Source organism: Dermacentor andersoni, chromosome 8 (genome assembly GCF_023375885.2).
Source record: "Dermacentor andersoni chromosome 8, qqDerAnde1_hic_scaffold, whole genome shotgun sequence".
NCBI lineage: Eukaryota > Metazoa > Arthropoda > Arachnida > Ixodida > Ixodidae > Dermacentor > Dermacentor andersoni.
The window spans coordinates 75,143,184-75,154,953 of NC_092821.1; the positions used below are offsets into that span (position 1 = coordinate 75,143,184).

Consider the following 11,770-nt stretch of genomic DNA (forward strand, 5'->3'; position numbering starts at 1 on the left):
GTTTGTAATAAGTATATCTGAAAAAAAATTAAACGTGTAAAGACATTTGCTAAAGAAAAAGATGCGCAGTCGACAGGATTCGAACCTGTGCGGGGAGACCCCAATGGATTTCTAGTCCATCGCCTTAACCACTCGGCCACGACTGCGAGACATTTGAAGAATACCAAAATATCCTGGTATTACGTGAACTAAAATTTTACTTTTTGCGCTTTTTGTTTTTGTATTTGACTCAGGTAATGGGGGATTTCGCTCTAAATCAGGGCTTCCCAACTGATAACCAACGAAGTCTATAACTGACCTCACTGGCAATCACACGGGCCGCACTTTCGGGTGAATATACAGGGCTGGGCAAAGATACTATGCAATTGTATCGAGATACGATACAAGATACTCGGACAAGTATTTGAGATACAGAGGTCTTGGGCTCCTAAGCACGAGGTCGCAGAATCGAATCCCGGCCACGGCGGCCGCATTTCGATGGGGGCGAAATGCGAAAACACCCGTGTGCTTAGATTTAGGTGCACGTTAAAGAAACCCAGGTGGTCGAAATTTCCGGAGTCCTCCACTACGGCGTGCCTCATAATCAGAAAGTGGTTTTGGCACGTAGATACAACATACTACCGCAATTATTGTATGCGATACGATACTTTCCATTTGCATCTCAATTAAGATACCTGGATACATTCGCAAATTTCGTATTATAGATCTACATAATGCAGCAGCAAATGCGTATGCACAAAAATGTTTGCTTGGAAATTTCTTAGCCCCGAGTAATTGTTTATGTCTTTCAGTCTGTTATGAACGAGAAGCAAGGGGGTTAACCGAGGGGCCCGTTTTTTGTTAATTATATCATAAGAAGCCAACAAACAAAGACACCAAGGACAACACAGGGAAAATTACTTGTACTGACTAACTGAAATAAACAAATTGAGCACGTAGGATCGTTCCCCACCTGCGGCAAGTTAATTGTTTCTTCCTCAACTTTCAATTCCATTAATTTAACATTTCTTTATTTCAATTAGTCGGTACAAGTAATTTCCCCTGTGTTGTCCTCGGTGTCATTGTTTGTTGGCTTCTTATGATATGTCAGTCTGTTAGTATTTCAAAATGTTTGTCTTTTTTGCTGAAAGTATAATATTTTCATTCCGAAACAAATTATTGGGATTGCTCTGGCTGCTTAACATGAAAGCTCTTCACACGCTGCATTGTCGGAGGTTCTTGCTCGTCGCTTTTGTAACTGATGGGAGTCACTGTCTTTCCGACCAGCTAGCGAATCCCCAGTCAATTACAAAAAACGTCAATAAGAAGCCCCTGCACGATGGCGCAAATACCGCTGTGGAGTTTTACCTTGACTGTAAACGTACTAGCGACATTTCCTCTTTTTTTTTTTTTTTTTCGCGACGCATCGTGCGTACAGAGAGCACATAAAGCTGCAATGATCTTTCATATCCTACTCATCTGCTGGCGTAAGGTTAGCGACATATTCGCGCGGCACGCATTGACGTACGCAGCGCAGTACGGCTGCTACGAGCAAGTGTCATGGCAACAAGGCAACTAAAAGCAAGAGAACAAAAGGTCGGCTGCGCGCGACGTTCGCGCTTGTTTTTTTGTCGAGACAGCGCGCCACCACGTGACTCTGCTCCACCAACCGGGACGCGCAGACCTCATCGCCTGCCCTCGCTGGAGGGTTCTGGCGGAAAGATAAAAGAATGGCGCTGCCTTTAGCTTGATTCAGGTTAGCGGCAGCGGTTTCAGCTTGAGAAGCGGAGTTCAGTCAACGTTTATAGTTTCGCAGGGTGTCGTTGCGATAGCAGTGTCTTGTATCTTAAGATACAAGACACTGCTGTATCTGAAAGTATCTGGTATCTTAATCTACACGGTACATTCTTTCATGTATACACTACTCATACAGAAACACAGATATTGATACACGTCTTGCCAAGGGCATCATGGTGCAGATACAAGATGCCCAAAGAGTGTCTAAGATACATGTATCTTCGATACTGTAGCCCAGCAATGGTGAGAAACGTTGCAGCTCTAAGCGGTCATTGTGGTGTCGTCGAAGAAAACGTATCTTTTTTTTTCTGTGTGTGTGTGTGTATGTGGACACTGCAGAGTTGGACGCTCTTGCTATGTGCCCTTTAAAAGTTTGGCTCCAGCTAGCGCTGCACGCTCACAAGCCTTGTTGCAGTCTTCCGGCAGTACCGACAAATGTTCGCGAAATTGGTGGTCGATCAGTTCGACATCTTCGAATTAGGCATGGTCGATTATTATCTTTTTTTCACCTAAAAATCATTCATCTTTATAGCCACCATTAATCTATTAATCGCTTTCGATGCAGGTTCTTTTTCATCAATTATTTGATTAATCGAAGCTGTTGCAGGGTACCTTAAGAGTATTTAAATACTGTGGGCATTTATAAGCTATTCTTTGTCATCTGTACATGATCATCATCATGTGGGGTTCACATGGGGTTCTTCTTCATCATCGCTTGTGTGGCTTTCTCTGGACTGTGATCCGTGCTGTGGGCGTGGTCGGTTCGCCGCATCTTCGACGCGTAATACACGTCGTGATAACCGCTTCGTCACAAGTGGTGGAGGTGCGGGGTATCGATCCCCGTACCTCTCGCTTTTGTAGAGCTTTACACTTTTGCAGAACCCTATTCTAATGTTTGAGAGGTGGGACCAAGTTTGAAACACAAGTGCATAAACGTTTGCTAAAGGATAATATTTAACCCCTTAAAGACTAAATACACCTGGCACTACTGGCTTTTGAAAAGATAAACAACATATATTAGATATCATAAGAAGCCAACAAACCAGAAGGCAAAAATTGAGCCCCTCGGTTAACCCCCTTTCTTCTCGTTTATATCGTATAAAATGGCACTTAGTGGAGAATTGAATAAGGTGCATGGCACTAGTTAATCCCTGTATAGTACAGTTAAATAAGAAATAAGAAAAATGGCAAAAGTGAAAGCTGAAGAGCAACTGAAATGCTCAAGAAATTGCAATATATACACAGAGGACACGAATACTACTGGTTTAAGATATTAAAGCACATGCTCTTTTCTGCAGAGCGAAATAATGTCAATTGGCTGGGATGTTTGGGTGAAACGGAAATCTTCTTTGAATGGCCACACGACGAGCACGCGAGAATAAACGATCGGACGCTATAGGTTTGCTGGAATCGACATGAACTCCACCGCTTTGTCGAACACATACACCAAACCGGCGCGCACGCTGCGCCACGTCTTTAGTGCACTGGAACTGGCACGACGATCAAGGACTGCGTTGCTATTATAGTGTGCCTTGAATTGCGAGGGCATTTCAAGCCTCCGGTCGTGTGGCGTGGTGGAAGATAGGGGAAGTGCTCGGCTCGGCATCATACGGGACTCGGGAAAAGCAGTCGACAGACGCTCTACCAGAGCCGCACAGTCACTGCTCGCGCGCCGCCATTCCAGTACGATTTCAAAATTTTCGCGCCACTCTTGTAGAAACCTCGAAAACAATTAATCGAACAGTCCTAATCGATTAGGTCGATTAAATGAAAGGTGGGTGAGTCGAACTTCTGCTGACGGGTCGCTGGTTTTAGACACGAGCAAGTAGTGGGGTACGGCTTAGGAGGTGAGGAAGAGGAGTTATAGAAGATGGAGTACATCAAGTTCCCATGTTTTGAGGCAGCAACAACAACAGATCATGTTAAGGGACGTACAAATAAACCCCCTGTGCTCTTAACTGTGTTTGGTGGTTCCACAGTTACTGGTGACCCGGACTACGAACGCAACCTTCAATGTATCAAACCAAGATTCCAGACGGCCTCAACTCCGCTCCTGTACTACCTCTGCAACCGGCCAGGTACCTTCTACGAGTGTTATAGGAGCTACAGCGACCATTACGCCACCACAGCTATGGCTCGCCGATCCCACGTTATGGTTCATACAAGCTGAGAACAAGTGCCGCAGTCGTCGCGGCGCGTCGAAGTTTCGCAAATATGAACTGCTTGAAGCTTTGCCGCTACAGGCCATGGCCGAGATACGCGACATCCTCGTCCAACCACATCAAGAAACGCCATATATACATAAATCTAAGAGTCTCTTCTTCGCCGCCTCGTCCCGCCTGCGCATCTGCGTATTAAACAGCCCCCGAACAACGAAGAGCTCGGTGACCGACGGCCGACTCAACTTCCACGTCACCTGCAACACCTCTCATTGGGTACCAGCTTGACTCCTTGAACTCGGCCATATTACCTGAGTTGTTTCTACAACGTCTTCCAGCCAATGTACGCATGGCTCTCGTCACAGCTAAGCACAAGCCCTTGTCGGAACTCGCCAAACTGGCCTACGATGTGATGGGCGTCGCTCCGGCAGTCATAAATGCTGTCCGTAGCTCTCCATTTCCTCAGGTAGATTCCCTTCGGGAAACAGCAAAGAGTTCGCATCTGAAGTCGCCGATTTGCGTCAGCAATTGCGCAACCCGCGTCGCTTTAATGACCGACCCTATCCAACTCATCAGCCTCTCAAGCCACTTTATGTACAACGGTCGTTTCAACAACCTGAGCGCAGTTTTTCATCACAGGGCCTGTGCTACTACCGCCGACGTTCTCGCACCGCGGCTCGTCGATGTGTGTCACCCTGTTCGTGGCACACGGGAAACGCTCAGGCCGGTCGTCGATAACAGCGGTGGGCGATCATGGCCATACGTCAAGCCGCCTTTTCCGTATAACCTACTGAACCACAGGGCTCCGTTTGTTGGCAGATAGTGGTGCGGAAGTCGGTATAATTCCTGCGTCCAAAGCTGACCGGCGTCCCCGCGCCAGATCAACTCCCTCCCCCCCTTACAACCTATCAACTCCTCCGTCATTGCAACTTACGGATATAAGTCTTCTACCCACGATCTCAGTCTTAAGAGTAGGTATCCGTGGCTATTTAGCATAGCAGCTAGACGTCCGCTATGCCTTCTTAGGGGCTGATTTCCTGAGCCATGTTCATCTTCTCGTGAACATGAGCCGCATCTACCGGTGGATAAAATCACGGATCTTTTAGTCAACTGTTTTCTGTTGCACGCTACTTCTCTCAACCATACATTCATCAAACTGCATACGTCACCGTATGCAGCTCTTTTTAACGACTTTCCGGAGATTATTACACAGTCTCCGATGGATAAAACCCCTGAACACACTGTGATGCATTGATTTGTTATCACAGGCCCGCCCGTCCACTGCCACCCCCGCCGACTCGGTCCTGATGAACTTCGATTTGCTCGCAATGAATTCGAGCATATGTTACGACTAAAAATCATTCATCCGCCATCAAGCTCGTGTCCGTCAGCACTACACATGGCGACTAAGAAGGACAATGAATGGCGGCCCTGTGGTGATTATCGCGCACTGAATGCGCGCACTGTTCCCGACCGATACCCGCTGCACAATATTCAGGGTTGGACTGCATTTTTAACCGGCACGACAATATATGCCAAAATCGATCTTGTGAAAGCTTATCACCAGATCTCCGTTGAACCAGCCGTCATTTCAATAACTGCTATAACTACCCCATTTGACATTTTTCAGCATTTAAGCATGCCCTTCTGTTTGCGCAACGCAACTCAAACCGTTCAGCGTTTTATAGACGAAGCCACCAGAGGCTTACCGTTTTGTTTAGTCGTCGCCAGCAGCGATACTGAAACCCACAAAGCACATCTACGTCAACTTTTCCCTCGACTTCATGATTACGTTCTCGTCATCAATGTTAACAAATGTCAGTTTGGGGTTCTGGAGATCGATTTTCTCGGACATCACATCACCAATCGTGGCATCACTCTGTTGTTTGACGAGGTTCAGGCCGTCATCGACTACCCGCCACCAAAGTCCACACGTAGCGTGCGACGCTTTCCCGGACTCCTCAATTTTTTATCGCCGTTTCTTCCCTGCATACTCTATGTTGGTGCAGCGTCTTGAAGCATTGCTTTCCATTTCGAAACCTGAGTGTACCGCAATTCCTTGGGACGTGGTCGTTGATCAAGGTTTCGCCGCCGTTAAGACCGCACTTTCACAAGCCGCCCTCTTACACCACCCTTCCCAGACCGCTCCCACTAGCCTTATGGCGGACGCTCCTTCGGAAGCCGTGGGAGTCACTCTTCATCGGTGGATTAATGGTTCATGGGCCCCCATCTCCTTTTTCCTTTCGGACGACAGCTCCTCGCGGCCTACCTCGCAGTGAAGCATTTCAGGTAAGTACTTCCTTGAAGGGCTACGATTTATAATTCGCTACCATAAACCACTTGTTTCGGCTTTACGTTCCTGCAGTGCCATCCGTACTCCTAGAGAGCTCCGGCATCTTGCTTTTACAGCCTCAGCAGGGCAGCGGATACGCTCAGTCGTATTACCATCAACGCCACGACAAGTTCTGTCCACCTCTCCTTGTTTTCACTCGCGGCGGCTCAAGCATCCGACAATGAACTTCTACGGTTCCAGTCTTCGACATACCTCCGCTTGGAGCAAGTCAACTTTCACGACCACGACGACACACTCTGCTCCGACGTTTCACTTCGCAATACCCGCATGTATGTTCCTGCTCTTCTTCGTCGTGCTGTTTTTGATAAACGGAACTTAATCTGCCATCCAGGCGTACGTGCCACGCAACACCTTATCACCGAACGTTACGTTTGGCCGCGCATACGCGCTGATATACGAGGCTGGGTCCGCACTTGTACAGCGTGTCAACGTACAAGGTTCAACGACACACCAAGCCTCCATTGGGCAAATTCTCTCTCCCCGATGCACGTCTCGACACCATTCATTTGGACATCCTTAGACCTTTGCCACCACGCCAAGGTTATACGTATTTGCTTGCGCGTATTGACAGGTGCACACGATGGCGTGAAGCAGCTCCAATGCCTAACATAACGGCAAAGACAGTTGCTCATACTATGCTGTCTATCTGGATTAGCCGTTTTGGTGTAGCATCAACGGTGACCACTGATCGAGGCAGACAGTTTCAGTCGAAATTTTTCACGTCTATAACAACCCTTCCGGGTTGTGCGCCCATGCGCACAGCTGCTTACCATCCTCCATATTCAACGGAATCGTCGAGAGGCTGCATCGACACTTGAAAGCTGCACTCGCCACTCAGCCTCATGAGTACAGAAAACGCCATACCCAATCCTACGCGTGCACGCGGAGGATTGGGTATCGCGCTTTCCAATCGTGCTGTTCGGCCTTCGGTCAACACTCCTTTACTAAAGCGTTTCATAGTTTGCGTGTTGGCACATGCGCAATTTTGACGTCGTCGTACCTGCGCATGATAAGGACGATGGTCTCGTTTGTGCCAGGGACATACGGAATGGCAGCTCGCTTTTTCGGAGACGACGTAGAACGCTGTCTTGCTGGGAGCGACGCTTTTTTCCATACCGAAGACAAAAAGGACCGGGCCGTTGACCGCAGGTTTTCAAATCTTCACAGATTCTCTCAATATCACGCGCGTAATCTCCCTGTCTACAAAACAGTGTTTGCCATACAGGACGGCATACCTGCATTTTTTTTTTTAAGTTCAGTTCAGTTTATTTCCAACAAAATGTTGGGGGTCCTCCAGGCAAAAAGTTGTCATAGACAACTTGAGGGCGCCTGGGGACCGTACAGACAGCAGGCAAAGTGATACATTTACAAAAGAACAGTTTGAAAGACTTTACATCACAGGGTATTTTCAAATAGTGAAAACAATATACAATCAAGAAAAAAAGATCAAATACAGATATGTCTACTACGAACATACAATGAAAACATAAAAACATGAAAAAATAAATATGCACTTGTGGTAAAGGGTTCTTCACTCATACAACAAAAAACGTCTTATTTGAGACTTGAATTTGTAGAGTTTCATGCTGAAATTTATTTGGGAATTCACACACTTTATTAATGCAGGTATTTGATAAGCGAGCACAGCCCTTCCAAAATTTGTACTCGGTACATCCGCATTCACACAAAAGGTCTGCTCCTGCTGCGCTGTTCCAGCGAGCAAAATACTGTTTGCACAAGACAGGAGGATTGCGCTCGTGGTATTGAGAGCATCTGTAAAGATATAACAATCTGTGAAACAATTAATCGAACAGGTCTAATCGTTTAAGTCGATTAAATGAAAGGTGGACATCAATGAAGAGTAATCGTTTTGCGGAATACGTTTAATCGATTGATCATTTTTCGATATTACCAGCCCTACCTCGAATGACTCAATACTGGACATGTACGTTCTGAAAAAATAATGGTTCTGTGTTTTCTTCTCCTCGTGAATGAATCGTACTTCTTTGAATAGAAAAACATAATCTAATATAAATTATTGGTGGAGAAGCAGTACCCATCAGCATCGTTAGGTCAGGTATAGCAGCCATGTGACGAGGCCGGACTCCTCGAGGAAGTCAAGTGGGCCTCATTTATCTATCACGCCCATGCGCGTGGTAGCAGCGCAGGAAGTGGATATGACTGCAATCACATACCGATATTGTGAGCCGATCGAGCCAACAGCGTATCAGGAAATCGACCTGTCACGCTATAGGTCACTTTATCATCAGATTTTCTTTAAATGTTAGGAAATAACTGTAATGCGCAAAATCCAACACAAAGGCGTAGTAAAAGACACGGACCAGCGTTGGTTCGTGTTTTTTACTACGTCCTTCTGTTGAATTTTGCGCATGACATTTATTTCCTCACAGTATGAACCAACTGGCCCAACAACAAGTTTTATTGAACCACATTTCAAAGAATGTCTACAAACTGAAGCAGAGTACTACGTCATGTGTTCTAGCGTAACTATAGGGTCAAATAATCTTGATTGGCACGTACTGAAGTCTCATGATGTGTGGATATGCGGGGAACTATTTGGGAAGAGGAAACACGCCAAAGAATAAAAAAGAAACAGATTCGCAGGTTCTGCTGCCTGCTACGATCACTTAGTCGAAACATGGTGGGAAAGTGCGCGGTCGCTTCAATTAAGGACGTTGCGCCAGTAAGGCGATGTTTCTCTATATGGGTATATCTTTACAGTGCTATTAATGCATCACTTAGCTCAGAAATTAATATATGTTGATGAAGTTTTTTTTCATTAGAATGAGAATGATATCTGTTATACCGAGTGCGCAAAGGTATTTCACGACACAAAGATCGAATCACCATAGACATTAACACTGTTATTTGGTCTAAGCGCTTAACCTCGCCTTCACAAACTTCCTTTGTCGCCTATTAGGTATGGTGACACCTAACTATAGCATGGTTTACCGAATACGTTCAGTGTCGCGTGCCTTCTTTATCCATTCTGAACAAAATTAAAGATCCTACATACCTCCTACACTTTTTTTCGTTTAATTAATTTATTTTATTTTCGCAATACTTACATCGCCAAAAAGGCGTACGCAGGGGGGACAAGGAAAAAGTGTAGTTGCAGTGAATACATGTTTTTTTTTCAAGCTTACATGTTTAAAGCATATACATCACATATCCAGACACCACCACAATGGTCTGTCAAAAAGTACATATACATAAGGTAAATACTCAATATATACTCAAGAGATACAGCATACAAAATTATTCAAGAGATACTCGAGAGATACAGCATACACAAGCACAGGAAAAAAGGGGGGGGGTTAACCGAGGAGCCCGGTTTTTATTAATCATATAGCATCGCCCGCGTAATGTGATGACGTGGGATCGTTCCCCACCTGCGGCAAGTTCATCCACTTTCACTTCATACACTTTCATTGCCATTAATTTATCATTTCTTTAATTCAACTAGTAAGTAGAAGTAATTTCCCCTATATTGTCCTCGGTGTTTTTGTTTGTTGGCTTCTTATGATAGCATACACAATCAGTAATTCAAGAGTAAGTTCACGGCTCAGAAAAAAATAATTATTTGATATATTTGCGCAACCATTTGAAAGCGGTTTCTTTCTCTTATTGTTTTCGTGAAGGAGAAGTAGTGGAAAGAGTTTGTTCTGCAAATTTGTATTCTGAAAATTTCTATTGTTATCACAGCGAGTCTATGTGTACACTGGTTGTGAAATATAATTATTACGATTAATACCATGCAACCGCAGTGCGACGCGTGAATTAAACGTTTGTGCGTGCTGCAGATGGTGTATTGTCACTTAGTGTACAGAAATGACGTAACCAAATTCACACAAGTTACATTTATTCACACATTAGAAAGGTTACATCTCAAACTTGTAATACCGCTAATGGGAGTCTCACTGTTTAACTATGCAGACGTGCTCACTCCCATTTCGAATGGGTCCCTCTTCTTTTCCAGAGAGTGTTCGGGCTCAAGGGTAAAGAAGGGGTCCCGCTGGCCCTTATACTGTGGTTGACGCCCGAGGTAGATTCGAGCCTCTCGAGCCCGCCGTATTGGTAGATAGTTGGCACTCCTGCGTGTGCCTCAATTCTCCTGCGCATGCGCTCCCTATATGGAGGCGGACACGTCCCGCCGTGGACATTAGGGTTGGATATCCCTCTGTCTTGCTGCCAGAGATCCCTAAGGCCACTTCTGAACGATATGTGTCGCACGCAGAGGTGCCATAGCCGAGCAAGCGTGAAATTTCTCCAACAAATTGCACCACTCTTAGGCCTTACATAAATCTTGACGAGCACAGGCTTGAGTTTGATGGACCATACCTTCTATGGCTGAGTGAGCTCTCTCGGACGCGACCACTCCCTCTCCGATGGACTAACGTACTGTCGAGCTTTGCCTCTGAATGCCGAGCGATGGGCAAAATTTAGCTTCGATTGCGTCATGCGCGGCGCGACAATAGCGCCATCTGCGCACGTGACACATGCATGGTCAACTAAACGCTTCTTGCTTCTCCGCAACAGTATCGAAGTAAGACGCGTAGGTAGTACAGCTGCAAAGATGTAAGCGATAACGCTATAACATGTTTTCGTCACACACGGTCTGCAAGCGCGACCCCCTTTGACTGATTTCCAAGACGTTTCACGTCAAAGTAATTTGTTCATTATGAGATTTCATGCAGATCCAGACACATATGCCTTCGCAAGTCTTGCCGAAGAAAGAGCTCTATAGCTAACCTACGCTGGGCTATGGATGCGTTTAATAATCCACCATCACTTCCTTCCCCGCTTCTGGAACTGCCATAACCTCCTTGCGCTGTGTACGTGTATATATTACACATGCGTGTGTGTGCTCGCGACGCACATGTGTTTCATCTTTTTCCCACTCCCTCCTGACGATGCTTCACGCTTTTATAATCAAGAAATAAATAGCTTCTGTTCCTTCAAAGATGTATATACGTCATGCAGTACATTCACGGGGCGTGTCTTGGATGCGCGTTTCTGAAAAGGACAGCCCGAACACGTAATTGCCCAGCCGTATATGCCGCATATACTCGAGCCTACCGGGGTCGTACACACTGCGATAGATTCCTCCACACCTTGAGCTCAGTGCGTCCCCCTCTGGGCGCCATTATTAGTTCATTACCCGCGCCTACTCCACGGACGGCGCTTTCATTTCACACGGTGTGCGTATAGTTCACCGTCGACCGTTGTCCCGTGCCGGAGGTCGAGATGAGAGTTTCTGCGCGTAGCTCGCCGAAGATATATGTGGGAGTGTCAGTATAGGGCGCGGAAGGGAAGGAAGGCTGAACCATTTATACAGCTGTAAATGGCAAGCGTACAAGAACGCGAGCTGATAAACAAATGTAAGTGGACTTAAATAAAATAATGTAGCTTAACAACATATAAACTAACACATTCTATACCTAACTATATTATAGCGCCT

At 45.9% G+C, this 11,770-nt stretch overlaps 1 non-coding gene across 1 annotated transcript; it reads right to left on the reverse strand.

Annotated features, from left to right (window-relative positions):
• Positions 1-64: 64 nt before the first annotated feature.
• TRNAS-AGA (transfer RNA serine (anticodon AGA)) lies at positions 65-146 on the reverse strand. Its single transcript has one exon. It is a non-coding gene; the product is annotated as a tRNA-Ser (tRNA).
• Positions 147-11,770: the final 11,624 nt, after the last annotated feature.